Consider the following 14924-nt stretch of genomic DNA (forward strand, 5'->3'; position numbering starts at 1 on the left):
ACATCCTGATCACAGGTCATGACTCCGAGGAACATCTGAACAACCTGGAAGAGGTTCTACATCGTCTGGACAAAATGGGACTCAGACTAAAACGCTCGAAGTGCGTCTTCATGGCACCAGAGGTCGAATTCCTGGGGAGGAAAATTGCTGCTGACGGCATCAGGCCCACGGACACGAAAACCAAGGCCATCAAGAATGCACCCAAGCCGCAGAATGTGACGGAGCTGCGTTCGTTCCTGGGTCTACTCAACTACTTCGGTAGCTTCCTACCTAAATTGAGCACCTTATTAGAACCACTGCACATGCTGCTAAGAAAAGGCGACAACTGAGTGTGGGGTCTCAAGACAGAGCTTTTGAGAAAGCCACTAATCTGCTTTGCTCTAACAAGCTGCTGGTACATTATGACCCATGTAAACATTTCGTATTGGCCTGTAATGCTTCGTCATATGGAATTAGTTGCATACTTCCAATAAGCTAATGAGTCGGGTAAACTTCAACCAGTTGCGTATGCTTCAAAAAGTTTGTTTAAAGCAGAAAGAACCTACAGCATGATAGAGAAAGAAGCACTAGCCTGTGTATATGGGGTTAAAAAGATGCTTCAGTACCTGTTTGATCTTTGGTTTGAACTGGAGACAGATCACAAGCCGCTCATTTCACTGTTCTCTGAAAACAAATGTATCAATGCCAATGCTTCATCCCGCATCCAGAGGTGGGTACTGACATTATCCGTTTATGATTATGTCCTTCACCACAGATCTGGCACTGAGAATTGTGCTGATGCTTTGAGCCATCTGCCGCTGCCCACATTGGAGGTGGAAACGCCACAACGGGCGGACCTATTGTTAATTATGGATGCTTTTGAGAGTGAAGGAACCCCTGTCACGGCTGAAGTTAAGACCTGGACCAGCTAGGAGCCGATTTTATTGGTGGTGTGTCGAAATCTCGACCTCCGATAAACGACTCAGACACCTTCAGCTCCGGCAGAAGTTTCTTTAATTTACTTGCTAGCAAGAGAAAGGTCACACTCAGTCAATGGCTAAGTGAACACCTCCGAAATGGTACAGTTTCACGAGATATTTATACAGTAAAACCCAAGTTATGGCCTCTCCCTGTGTATTGGCTCTGTCACGCAGTCAGTGAATATAGATAAAGAGTTAATTACTACATCCTTGTCCTGACATGGTTTCCAGATATTTCCTTTTGTCAGGGTTATTAGTTGGCCAACCGGCCATCACTCGATGAGAGTGTGGTAATGAGCTATTACCTGCATTGCATTGTCAGGATTGTCCAGTTTCCTGGTCAGTTATCTTTTTGCATCAAATGGATGAGATCTCTACAAGAGATAGTGGCTGGTGGTTTGAGTACTTTGAAAAGGGTGGGGTGGAGTGGAACTGGTGTCGTATAGACAATAGGAAAGCACCATGGGTGGTACTTGTCTCAGCAGGACTTGTCTCCTAGCTGTCTGGTGACTATCAGCCATTTCAAGCCAGGTTTAGCTGTTTATGCAAGCCGACTGCTTTATGCAGAAATTTCTGGAAGGACCAGGACTCCATTTTGTTATATATTGCAAAGGGCACAAAAATACCGTGTGGTATCAGCTTAGATAAAAATACATTTCCACATTCCCCCATTTTGTCCTTCACAAGGACAACTTAATCCATTCTGATCTTGTACAGTCTCTCTATTTCCATTTCCACACAAGAGGCTTCAGTAGTTGTTGCTACCATAACTCTAGCCGTGGTCTCGGTAGGTAACATGGTTTTTCCCATCCTGGCACAGCAACACTTAACCAAGACAAATAATAGATATAGGGCGAAGACTATCAGCAGGAATATGATCAAACCCTGTACCACAGATCTCCCTAGGGATCCCAACCATCCCGATGCCCAACCCCACAAGGTGATACCGTCCTGGCCAACTGTCTGTTTATACTCTATTACCTTTTTCCTAATGTATTCAGCTAGACTGAATGATTTCTTCTGATTTATCCGGGATATACGTACAGCATTCTCCGCCTATTAATGCGCATGTCCCTCCTTCCTTGGCTAGGAGATAATCTAAGGCCATACGATTTTGGAGAGCCACTGTTCAAATAGCTACCATTTCATCATTCACCCCTTCAAAGGCTTAGTAAGTTGCGTTGGCTACTGATTCGACTAAGTTAGCCAGTTCCTGTAACTGCCATTCGGTTGATGCTATTCCATAGGGTGGCACCATTACCTTGAATATTCCATTTAGCCATGTCAAATCCTGTTTAAATCTATGACTTCCATAGGCATCCCTTAGAGTCTTTATTGATCTGATAAAGGTACCACATATCCTAAGTCCAGTTGGCTGGTAACCATGGGTAGGCTTTATGGCTACAAATAAAGTAGGTGCAATTATAGGACGTCAGCTCCTGGTCCTTTCGCGCCATCCATACTCGAGTGGTCTCACCTTCCCACCCTTCACCTGGGGCTTTGTTATGGACCATTGTCCAGCCAACGGTTGCTATCTTTCTCCCATCAATGGGATTAGTTGTGGCTTGTCATTTAGTCATTTGGGAACACTTGCTGCGTCCCATTTCTGGTCCTTTAGTCTCATTACTCACTAGGCATATTATACCTTCAGGATTTCCTATTCTGGGAGTAATGCTTAGGAAGGGAGGCTGATGGTTATTATTATAATTGGGCTGGTACCATCCCTGGAAGGCTGTAAGTTTATACCTTGCTAACCTCCATTCTGTTTGCTCCTTCGTTTCTGACACCTTGGTTAGGTTTGTCCTATTTTGCACTATCAACCATTCTACCATTTCTGATTCATTAAAGGAGACAGATCTCAGGGGAATACCCCCTTCGAAGTGGACAGGTACATGGGAACATATCCAACAACTCGACAAGTTTCTTTCTTGAGCATACTTATGACTCAGTGCCATAAATACGTTTACTTGCAGTTCCCTTCGGTGGCGTGTCTGTACCCCTGATATAATCAATAATGCAAAGTAAAACCCTGTCAAGCCCAGCACCATCAGTCCCCATAGTCCATACAGTTCCTTATTCAGTCTTCCTTTTTCTGTTCCTCTGGGTCCTTCTTCCCTTCCTCCTGGTCAGGTGCCCTTTTGCAATGTGACGCATGGATCCATGTTGGTCTTTCCTTTACCTTGATTGCAGTATTAGTCGCCAGCAAGACCTGGTATGGTCCTTCAAATCTTGGCTGTAGACTGCTTTTTCTTTTAAAGATTTTGATGTAAACAAATTCCCCGGGTTATGACACTTCTCTTCCGCTGGCTTGACTTGAACTTCCTTTACCTGTGAATGAAAGCTGGAAATACATTTGGTTTGTGCAATACAATAATTCAACATATTTTCCTCCATTTTGTGGATGTCCATTTGTTTTGCAGTAAATAGTGCTGTAAAAGGTAGTCGTTGGGGATGTCCCATAACTATCTCATGCGGTGACAGGCCTGTTGTTCTGTTGGTTGCAGATCGCATTACCATCAAAGCTAAGGGCAGCAGTTCTGTCCATTTCAGTCCAGTGTCATTGCATAATTTTGCCAGCTTATTTTTAAGCATTCCATTATATCTTTCAACAAGTCCAGCTGATTGTGGTTGATAACTGCAATGAAAACGTTGATTAATCTGTAAAGCTTTACACATTTCTCTTGTAACAGTTCCCGTGAAATGTGACCCGTTATCACTAGAAAGTTTAGCAGGGATTCCGAAGCGCGGTACGATTTCTTTTAACAAACATTCAGCAACAGTAGTGGCATCAGCCTTTTTACATGGAAAGGCTTCAATCCATTGAGAGAACACATCTACAATAATACATACTTGAATCCCATACACATAGGTAATTCAATAAAATCCATTTGTAAATGTACAAAAGACCCCACTGGATTTGGGTGGGAGGCAGATTCTACTTTTTCCGTCTTACCCGGATTCATTGTCTGACAGGTAACACAATTTTCACAGATTTGTTTTGCAATTGCCGAAATACCTGGTGCATACCAAGTTGCCAAAATATAATCTGCCATCCCCCCTCTGCCTGCATGTGTGAATGTATGAATACATCGGGCAATCCATGGAAGTAAGGATTTGGGCGCCACCACGCGGCCGTCATGGTGAACCCATATTCCTTCTGGATTTTTATAACATTGATCCTTTGTCCAGGTCACCACCTCCTCCGTACTGGCCTGTGTCTGAAAGGCCAGCACGTCATTAATAGTGGGTGGCGGGTCTGAGCAATTATTTTTCCTTAGTGGGAACAATGACACCTGCATCCCCCCTTTTGACAGAGCTGCTGACTTAGCTGCATTATCGGCTCTGGCGATCCCAAGTGCCACCTCATTCGACTGGCCTGTATGTGCTTGGCATTTGATACTGGCAAGTTTCAAGGGGCATTGAATGGCTCGCAGGAGATTTTCCACTTGTTCTGCATTTTTGATAGTGGTTCCTGAAGAAGTCAGGTACCCGCGAATCTTCCAAATTTGTCCATAATCATGTGCTATCCCAAAAGCATACCTGGAGTCAGTGTAGATATTAACTGTTTGTCCTTCAGCCAGAATACAGGCTCGAGTTAACGCAAACAATTCGGCTTGTTGGGCTGAAAAGGAGTCTGGAAGGGAGGCTGTTTCGACAACATTAAACTGGGTTACAATTGCATAAGCCATTCTAGGTTGGCCCCTATCATTTCGTAGGGCTGATCCGTCAACATAGTACACTAGATCAGGGTTACACATTGGTACATCTGTTAGATTGATACGTGGTTTAGTCACTAATTCGGTTACCATTTCACATGAATGGGGTTCGCCGTCTTCTTCCGTGGGGAGTAAAGTGGCTGGATTTAAGGTAGTACATCTTTTAATCATAAGGTTCGGATTTGATAACAGTTCTACTTCATATTTAGTGGTTCTTGCGGAGGTTAGGTGTTGGGTGGCACATTTACTAAGTAGAATCTCGACAGAGTGTGGGATATATAAAACGGTTTGATAATTTAGAGTTATTGTCTGAGCCTGTCGTACAGCATAATAAGCTGCTGCCAACGAAGGAAGACATCCTGGTAGTCCGCGTGCCACTGGGTCTAGTTGGGTACTGAAATACGCTACCGGTCGCTGCCTGTCCCCATGTAACTGAGTCAAAACAGATTGTGCAAAACCCAACTTGTGATGAACAAATAAATTGAATGGCTTAGTGTAATCTGGTAATCCCAAGGCTGGTGCTGAAGTGAGGGACTGCTTAAGACTCTGGAAAGGCATTACAACTTCCCTTCCCCGTTCTTTATCTTACTCCTAGACTAAATTTATGTCTTTCATACCAATATAATCAATGATTGCATGTCTTCTTTCGAAAAGGAAGTGAGCGTGTCAAATAAATTCTCTTTTTTTTTAAACCACCGGGACCATGTCTCAACAAACCTATCCTTTGTGCATTTCCTAGCTCCATAACTTCTCATCCGAATAAATCCACATCTGTGTTTCTAACTTAAAATGTCTTAAACTTCCCACATACAGGACAACACTATGAAGGGTTAAAAAAAACTTCACTCTGTTTGAAAAAGTGGGTGGAGCTAAAACAAACAGGCAGTTGCACCACCTTTCCAAACAGGTTTCCAAACACGAGAGAAAAAAAACACAGAAGCACTCTCATTCAAAGACAGACATTCACAAACGTGTCTCTTCATTCAATAAAGCTTTTTTTCTGTTGGCCAGCTTTATTTTGTTTTTTTTTTGAATCCATAAGTCACTATCAGGTTCTCTTTTTTTTTACATATTGATTTACTTCCTCTGTTAATTTTACATGGGCTTGAAGAATCGGAACCCAGGCCTTTTCTATTACTTTCCTTTTTTTTTTCTTTACGTCTTCTACCTGGATCTCTGTTTATAAGACACTCCTCTAGAAATGTTGTTCTCTCTAAATTAAATGAACCATCGGGTGGAAATGGCCGGCCTGTTTTCACCCTTAGTCCACTTTACCCATTTTGTTTTGGTCAATTGAAGACTGACCACAATTCTGGAGCATGACATAGGCTGATGTGCCTTTTGTGGTGTTTTAACTTGCTCTGGCACCCATTCTGGATGATTAAGATTTTCCACAGTTTCTGATCTCACAATCCTTTCGGCCAACCGAGTTCTCTATGCCACTTCTCCTGGCCGTTACGTAGCCTGAAAAGGCTCTTAATTCGGGCTCAGTCTGGGTGTGTGAGAGATGTTGGCACAAACCAACCGTAGTTGATCAATCAGTTACTGTTTCTTTTCTTAATCAATCCTTGTTTTTTCAAATCACAATTTTCCCTAGTGACTCTTCCCATTTCTCTAATTGCAATGTCGCACAAAGGTATTGCACACAACAGTATAACAAGGACAACTAGGACAAACAACATTCACGCGAGTATACAAATCATAACCTTAAACTCTCTCTAAACAAATAATCAATTCTCAGTCTGCGTTGTACGCCACTACAGACCGAGTCCTTAACTTATCCAAATGAAACTTATAAAACTTATGGTCTCATTACCTTAACTCTTATCACATAAGAACCTTCGATCGATTGCGCTTTTTTTTTCCTACTCTTATCACATAAGAACCGTTTCCTAATGAACTCTTATCACATAAGAACCTTTGATCGATTAGCGCTTTTTTCCCCCCTAATCTTAGCACATAAGAATCTTTTATTTTTCCTAATCTTATCACATAAGAACCTTCAATCGACTAGCGCTGTTTCTACCTTACCTACTGAAACCTTCCCCGGGCTGTTTCAAGATATTTCCAGAATCAGATCTCTTCTGCTTGCGAGCTGAGAAAGAAATAATCATAAAAAATAACTTTAGCTTTTAAATGTCGAGTCTCGTAGTTTGCAGTACCTCCCCTGTGGACAACAGATTACATATGCGATTCAACAGTGAAGAAACCTCTTGTGAGCAAAAGGCTCACCTTGTTTTGGTCACTGACGCCTTTCACTGGAGAGGCACTATGCCTGTATCTGTTTTACTCACAGGGCAGAGAGTATGCATCTCGGTGGAACTTCCAAGAAGTAACTGTCAAAATCTCGACCTCCGATAAACGACTCAGACATCTTCAGCTCCGGCAGAAATGTCTTTAATTTACTTGCTAGCAAGGGAAAGGTCACACTCAGTCAATGGCTAAGTGAACACCTCCGAAATGGTACAGTTTCATGAGATATTTACACCCAAGTTATGGCCTCTCCCTGTGTATTGGCTCTGTCTCGCAGTCAGTGAATACAGATAAAGAGTTAATTACTACATCCTTGTCCTGACATGGTTTCCAGATATTTCCTTTTGTCAGGGTTATTAGTTGGCCAGCCGGCCATCACTCGATGAGAGTGTGGTAATGAGCTATTACCTGCATTGCATTGTCAGGATTGTCCAGTTTCCTGGTCAGTTATATTTTTCCATCAAATGGATGAGGTCTCTACAAGAGATAATGGCTGGTGGTTTGAATACTTTGAAAAGGGTGGGGTGGAGTGGAACTGGTGTCGTATAGACAATAGGAGAGCACCATGGGAGGGTACTTGTCTCAGCAGGACTTGTCTCCTAGCTATCTGGTGGCTATCAGACATTTCAAGCCAGGTTTAGCTGTTTATGCAAGCTGACTGCTTTAAGCAGAAATTTCTGGAAGGACCAGGACTCCATTTTGTTATATATTGCAAAGGGCACAAAAATACCACGTGGTATCAGCTTAGATAAAAATACATTTCCACAGGTGAAGAGTTGCATCCTCAAAGGTGAGTGGTCTGCCATACCAAAGCAAATGTGCGAGGAGACCAAACCTTACATTCGTCGCAAAGACGAACTGTCTAATCAGTCAGATTGTATACTGTGGGGCAATCGTCTTGTTATGACCAAGAAAGGGAGAGAGAAATTTGTATGTGAGCTACATAGCACACGTCCCGGCATTGTAATGATGAAAGCCATCGCCAGGTCTCATGTACGGTGGCCGGGAATTGACTCTGAGCTGGAATCATGTGTGCATCAGTGCAACACTTGCATGCAGCTCAGCAAAGCACCAGCGGAATCGTCGCTGAGTCTGTGGTCGTAGCCGCCCAAACCATGGTCCAGGATCCACATCGACTTTGCAGGTCTCTTCCTGGGGAAGATGTTTTTAGTTGTGGTGGATGCATATTCGAAGTGGATAGAGTGTATAATCATGTCATCCAGCACATCCACAGCTACCATTGAGAATCTCAGTGTCATGTTCGCATCACATGATCTGCCTGACATCGTTGTTAGCGACAATGGATCGTGCTTCACCAATCAGGAGTTTCACGAGTTCATGAAACTCAATGGTATCAAATATGTCAGGTCAGCACCATTGAAACCTGCATCCAATGGGCAAGCAGAATGTGCTGTCCAAATCATAAAGCAGAGTATGAAGTGAGTAACCCAAAGGTCACTGCAGACCCGCCTGTCATGCATACTGCTTAGCTACAGGACAAGACCACACACGCTTACCGGGGTCTTGCCTGCTGAACTAATGATGGAGAAGTCTTAAGACCAAGCTATCTCTTGTACACCCTGACTTGAATAATCATGTTGACTATAGAAGACAAAGTCAGCAAGGGTATCACGATTGCAAAGCTGTGTCACGCGATATTTCTGTAAATGACCCTGTATATGTTCTGAATTATGGTCAGGGTCCCAAGTGGATCGCTGGTACTGTCATGGCCAAGGAGGCCAACAGAATATTTATTGTCAAGCTCAAAAATAAAACATGCAGGAAACATATGGATCAGACAAAGCTGCGGCACACAGACGAACCAGAACAGTCGGAGGAAGAGATAATCGACGACCAACCAACCTACCCCCAGTCATCAGAAGACTCAGTGGTCATCAAGGAATCGGGACTTTCAATCACTGACATGTTTAATGAAAATGGACTTTCAATCCCTGACATGGCCATTGCCACTCCCACCAGGTCAGCCACCCAGCTACCAGTCACAACAGACTCTGAACACTCACCCAAGGCTGGAGTTGAACTGAGACGGTCAACACTGGAGCGTAAAACACCGGACCATCTCAATTTGTAAAAGACTGTGTTAATATCTCAGAGGGGTGTATTGTCATGTATGTACTTTTGGGATCACTAGCCACTAGATGACGTCACTGTTGGAGGCCATTGGGCTGCATGCACGTGTGTGCAGCCCAAGTATAAAAGGCCAGCCATTTTGTATATTAGTCGCTTTGGGCCTTAATAAAGCAGAGCCAAGGTCATACCTCTTGGAGTTAAACAGTCGAACAGTTATTGCATACACAACAGTATTTCAGATGAGGCCTCAGCAATACCCTGTACAACTGTAGCAAGACTTCCCTGCTTTTATACTCAATCGCCTTTGTAATAAAGGCCAAGATTTCATTGGCCTTCCTGATCACTTGCTGTACCTGCATACTAACCTTTTGTGTTTCATGCACAAGTACCCCCAGGTCCCGCTGTACTGCAGCACTTTTCAATCTTTCTCCATTTAATTAATAACTTGCTCTTTGATTTTCTTTCCTGCCAAAGTGCATGACCTCACACTTTCCAACATTATACTCCATCTGCCGAATTTTTGCCCAATCACTTAGCTGTCTATGTCCTTTTGCAGATTTTTTGTGTTCTCCTCACACATTGCTTTTCCTCGATCTTTGTATCATCAGCAAACTTGGCTACGTTACACTCGATCCCTTCCTCCAAGTCGTTAATATAGATTGTAAATAGTTGGGGTCCCAGCACTGATCCCTGCGGCACCCCACTAGTTACTGATTGCCAACCTGAGAATGATAACTCAATTTATCTCTATTCTCTGTTTTCTAGTCATTAACCAATCCTTTATTCTTGCTAATATATTACCCCCAACCCCGTGATCTTTTATCTTGTGCAGTAACCTTTTATGTGGCACCTTGTCAAATGCCTTCTGGAAGTCCAAATACACCACATCCACTGATTCCCCTTTATTTACTCTGTTCGTTACATCCTCAAAGAATTCCAGAAAATTTGTCAAACGTGACTTCTCCATCATAAATCCATGCTGACTCTGCCTGACCGAATTTTGCTTTTCCAAATGTCCTGCTACTGCTTCTTTAATAATGGACTCCAACATCTTCCCAACCACAGATGTTAGGCTAACTGGTCTATAGCTTCCTGCTATTTGTCTCCCTCCACTTAGGGCGGTCTTCGACCAGGGTCTCCCAGGTGTCGGTGGGGATGTTGCACTTTATCAAGGAGGCTTTGAGGGTGTCCTTGTAACATTTTCTCTGCTCACCTTTGGCTTGCTTGCCGCGAAGGAGTTCCGAGTAGAACGCTTGCATTGAGAGCCTCGTGTCAGGCATGTGAACAATGTGTCCTGCCCAGCGGAGCTGATCAAGTGTGGTCAGTGCTTCAATGCTGGGGATGTTGGCCTGGTCGAGGACACTAACATTGGTGCATCTGTCCTCCCAGGGGATTTGTAGGGTCTTGCGGAGACATCATTGGTCGTATTTCTCCAGCGACTTGAGGTGTCTACTGTACATGGTCCATGTCTCTGAGCCATATAGGACGGCGGGTATTACTACAGCCCTGTAGACCATGAGCTTGGTGGTGGATTTGAGGGCCTGATCTTCAAACACTCTTTCCCTCAGGCGGCCGTAGGCTGCGCTGGCGCAGTGGAGGCCATGTTGAATCTCGTCGTCAATGTCTGCTCTTGTTGATAAGAGGCTCCCGTGGCATGGGGCGTATTAACTGAAGCATACGAAAGCATGGGCCTTACGCTAAACATCCGTAAGACAAAGGTCCTCCACCAGCCTGTCCTCGTCGCACAGCACTGCCCCCCAGTCATCAAGATCCACCGCGCGACCCTGGACAACGTGGACCGTTTCCCATACCCTGGAGATGGAGCACGCGGTGTCCACCGGTACGCTTGTGGCCTTCCACGAGAGGTGGACACCGGAGGGACTGGAATACATCATCACCCCCGGCAACCAAATTTTAATTTGAACTAAGTTTCCTTTATAGTTTTATTCAGAAATTTGTGGGTTCGAGTGCACTTACCAAAAAAGGGGCCCTTGATTAAAAGTTATGCTCAAAATAGTTGTGAGTGGCTGAGCTACACTAATGTGTAGTGTGATTGTTAAACCGTTGCTAATAAACCAACTAGTTCTTAATAGCTATGTGTTGCTATGAATTCTTAAGCAAAGAACCCATGAAGCAAATACATTACAGTGTGAAACGGGTAATAGCGAATCAGCAGCCCATTTTACATCTCTCACAATTTTTTACTTCCATTGACTTTAAAATCATCAACATCTACCCCCGAGAAGTCTTCGAATCCCTCCACGGGCCTTGCCCCCGCTCTACTATATCTGCATCCTTATACCCCCACTCCTGGAAACTTTCATCCTCTGACGCTGATCGTGCGTCTCCCGGCTCAACATTAAAAATTTTAAAAATACATTTGAACTCACTGTGTTTGCCCCCGGCCACTGGTTAGGCCGCCTCCATGTCCAGTGGAGCAGGCCCGAAGCTAGGCCCAGAGCCTGCTCCACTCAGGGTAACCCAGTTTCTGGAAAGGCTGCTTCAGCAGGCACAAGGCCTCTCATTAACATATTTAAAGAGCCCAATGCCTGTTTTAGGTTTCCGCCCGGGACGCCTAAAAAAAATGGAACGTCGGAACAGAAGGAGGCCATTTAGCCCCTCGAATCTCTTCCGCCGTACAAAAAGATCATGGCTGATCTGTGACCTAACTCCACATACCCGCCTTTGCCCCATATCCCTTATACCTTTGCTTAACATACCGTCTCCAGTGCGTAAGTGCAGCTATCAGCTGCCTGAGGAAAAGAGTGTTTGAAGACCAGGCCCTCAAAACTGTCACCAAGCTCATGGTCTACAGGGCTGTAGTAATGCCCGCCCTCCTGTATGGCTCAGAGACATGGACCATGTACAGTAGACACCTCAAGTCGCTGGAGAAATACCACCAATGATGTCTCTGCAAGATCCTACAAATCCCCTGGGAAGACAGACGCACCAACGTTAGTGTCCTCAACCAGGCCAACATCCCCAGCATTGAAGCACTGACCACACTTGATCAGCTCCGTTGGGCGGGCCACATAGTTCACATGCCAGGCACGAGAATCCCAAAGCAAGTGCTCTACTCGGAACTCCTTCACGGCAAACGAGCCAAAGGTGGGCAGTGGAAATGTTACAAGGACACCCTCAAAGCCTCCCTGATAAAGTGCGACATCCCCACTGACACCTGGTAGTCCCTGGCCAAAAACCGCCCTAAGTGGAGGAAGTGCATCCAGGTGGATGCTGAGCACCTCGAGTCTTGTCGCCGAGAGCATGCAGAAATCAAGCGCAGGCAGCAGAAGGAGCGTGCAGCAAACCTGTCCCACCCACCCCTTCCCGCAATCTGTCCTACCTGTAACAGAGACTGTGGTGCTCGTATTGGACTGTACAGTCACCTAAGGACTCATTTTAAGAGTGGAAGCAAGTCTTCCTTGATTCCGAGGGATTGCCTATGATGATGATGATGATGCTTAACAAAAATCGATCAATCTCAGATTTAAGATTACCAATTGACCCAGCATCAATTGTCATCTGTGGAAGAGAGTTCCAAACATCTACCACCCTCTGTGTGTAGAAGTGTTTCCTAATTTCACTCCTGAAAGGCCTGGCTCCAATTTTTACACTATGCCCCCTAGTCCTAGACTTCCCAACCAGCTGAAATAGTTTCTCTCTATTTACCCTATCAGCTCCCCTTCATATCTTGATAACTTAGGTCATTACCTAACCTTCTAAATTCCAGGGAATACAACCCTAGTTTGTGTAATTACTCCTCATAATTTAACCCCTGGAGTCCTGGTGTCATTCTGGTAAATCTATACTGCACTCCTCCAAGGCCAATATATCCTTCCTACGGTGTGGTGCCTAGAACTGCTCACAGTGCTCCAGGTGTGGGCTAACCAGGGCTTTGTATAGCTGTAGCATAACATACATCCCCTTGTATTCCAGTCCTCTAGATATAAAGGTCAGCATTCCATTAGGGTTTTTGATTACTTGCTGCACCTGTCCATGACATTTTAATGATCTATGTACATGGACCCCCCAAATCTCTCTTTGGACCTCCACTGTTTCTGGCATTTCACCATTTAGAAAGTACCCTGATCTATCGTTTTTAGTTCCAAAGTGGATGATCTTGTGTCTACCTACATTGAAATCCTTTTGCCACAGTTTTGCCCATTCTCTGTGGGAGCGGGGAAATATCCTCGGTGTCCTGAGCCAATATTTATCCCTCAATCAACATCACTAAAACAGATTATCTGGTCATTATCACATTGCTGTTTGTGGGAGCTTGCTGTGCGCAAATTGGCTGCCGCATCGCCTGCATTACAACAGTGACTACACTCCAAAAAGTATCTCATTGGCTGTAAAGCACTTTGAGACGTCTGGTGGTCATGAAAGGTACTATATAAATGCAAGTCTTTCTTTTTTTGTCCAACAGATGGTACTGTTTGGTTACTTTCTGCGCCAGGAGAATTCAACACATTTTTTTCATATACAGAGGAATGTCTGCCCAGAAGACCATTCATCCTATTCGGCCTGTGCTAGCCCCTTTACTGTAGCTATCTGCTCGAATTCCATTTCCCCCTTTCTATATTCTTCCTATTTTTTTTCTGACTACACCTTTGTGAAATTCCTATTTTAAAGGCACTATATAAATGAAAGTTCTTGTTGCTGTAGTTTCCAAATAATTATCCAATTCCTTTTACAATTATGGCACAATCTCTGCCTCATTAGCTACTTGTGGCAAATCATCCCATGTTCTAATAACCCTGTGTGTGAGCTTCTGACCCTTGTCACTCTGATTTGCCAACCAGTGGAAAACATATTTTCATTAGTTACCCTCTCAAAATCTTTCATAGTTTGGAAACCCTAAATCCTAGCTCCTCCTTATATTTCTCTGCCCGTGAAAAAAAATCAGATGTTAAAGTGAGGCCTCATCTGCTCTCTGGGAGATTGCTGTGTGCAAATTGGCTGCCGCATTTCCCACATTACAACAGTGACTGCCGTCCTTACCCGGTCTGGCCTGAATGTGACTCCAGACCCACAGCGATGTGGTTGACTCTTAACTGTCCTCTGAAATGGCCTAGCAAGCCACTCAGTTGTAAAAACTGTGGTTCAAGAAGGCGGCTCACCACCACCTTCTCAAGGGCAATTAGGGGTGGGCATAAGAACATAAGAAATAGGAGCAGGAGTAGGCCTGCTCCGTCATTTAATATGATCATGGCTGATCCGATCATGGACTCAGGTCCACTTCCCCTGCCCACTCCCCATAACCCATTATCCCCTTATCGTTTAAGAAACTGCCTATTTCTGTCTTAAATTTATTCAAAGTCCCAGCTTCCACAGATTTACAACCCTCTGAGAGAAGAAATTTCTCCTCATCTCAGTTTTAAATGGGTGGCCCCTTATTCTAAGATCATGCCCCCTAGTTCTAGTCTCCCCCATCAGTGGAAACATCCTCTCTGCATCCACCTTGTCAAGCCCCCTCATAATCTTATACATTAAAATAAATGCTGGCCTTGCTAGCGACGTCCACATCCCATGAACAAATCTATTTTTAAACACGCGCGAAGATTTGAATGGGCCGCGTTGCCACATAAAGGGACCCGCACATGAAAAAACAATTAAGGGGATACATTGATAATAATACCATCATCATCATAGGCAGTCCCTCGAATCGAGGATGACCTGCTTCCACGTCAAAATGTTCACAGGTGTTTCAATGAAGGACCTAATATTCCAGGTCCCGAACTAAATCTTGAAGGGTGGAAGATTCCTGTGCGTGAATTTTTTTAACGTGTGGTGACGTTGCACACCAGCCACCAGACGGGCTTGACAGAGCTAGGTCTGGACAGGCTCAATGGACCAATTGGCCTTTGTCGATGCCTATTCAGTCTCAGCGTGGGGGCTTGAAGCC

General features: G+C 44.4%; 1 protein-coding gene across 1 annotated transcript in view; it reads right to left on the minus strand.

The window, feature by feature from the left end:
• Window positions 1-1024: 1024 nt before the first annotated feature.
• LOC139255574 (arsenite methyltransferase-like) overlaps window positions 1025-14924 on the minus strand; it is a 107318-nt gene continuing 93418 nt past the window's right edge. The window contains exons 12-13 of the mRNA XM_070873952.1: window positions 6707-6770; window positions 1025-3594 (exon numbers count right to left, since the gene is read on the minus strand). The gene's annotated coding sequence lies outside the window, so the exon portion shown is untranslated. The remainder of the gene's footprint in view (window positions 3595-6706; window positions 6771-14924) is intronic.

Source organism: Pristiophorus japonicus, chromosome 3, assembly GCF_044704955.1.
Source record: "Pristiophorus japonicus isolate sPriJap1 chromosome 3, sPriJap1.hap1, whole genome shotgun sequence".
Classification (NCBI taxonomy): domain Eukaryota; kingdom Metazoa; phylum Chordata; class Chondrichthyes; family Pristiophoridae; genus Pristiophorus; species Pristiophorus japonicus.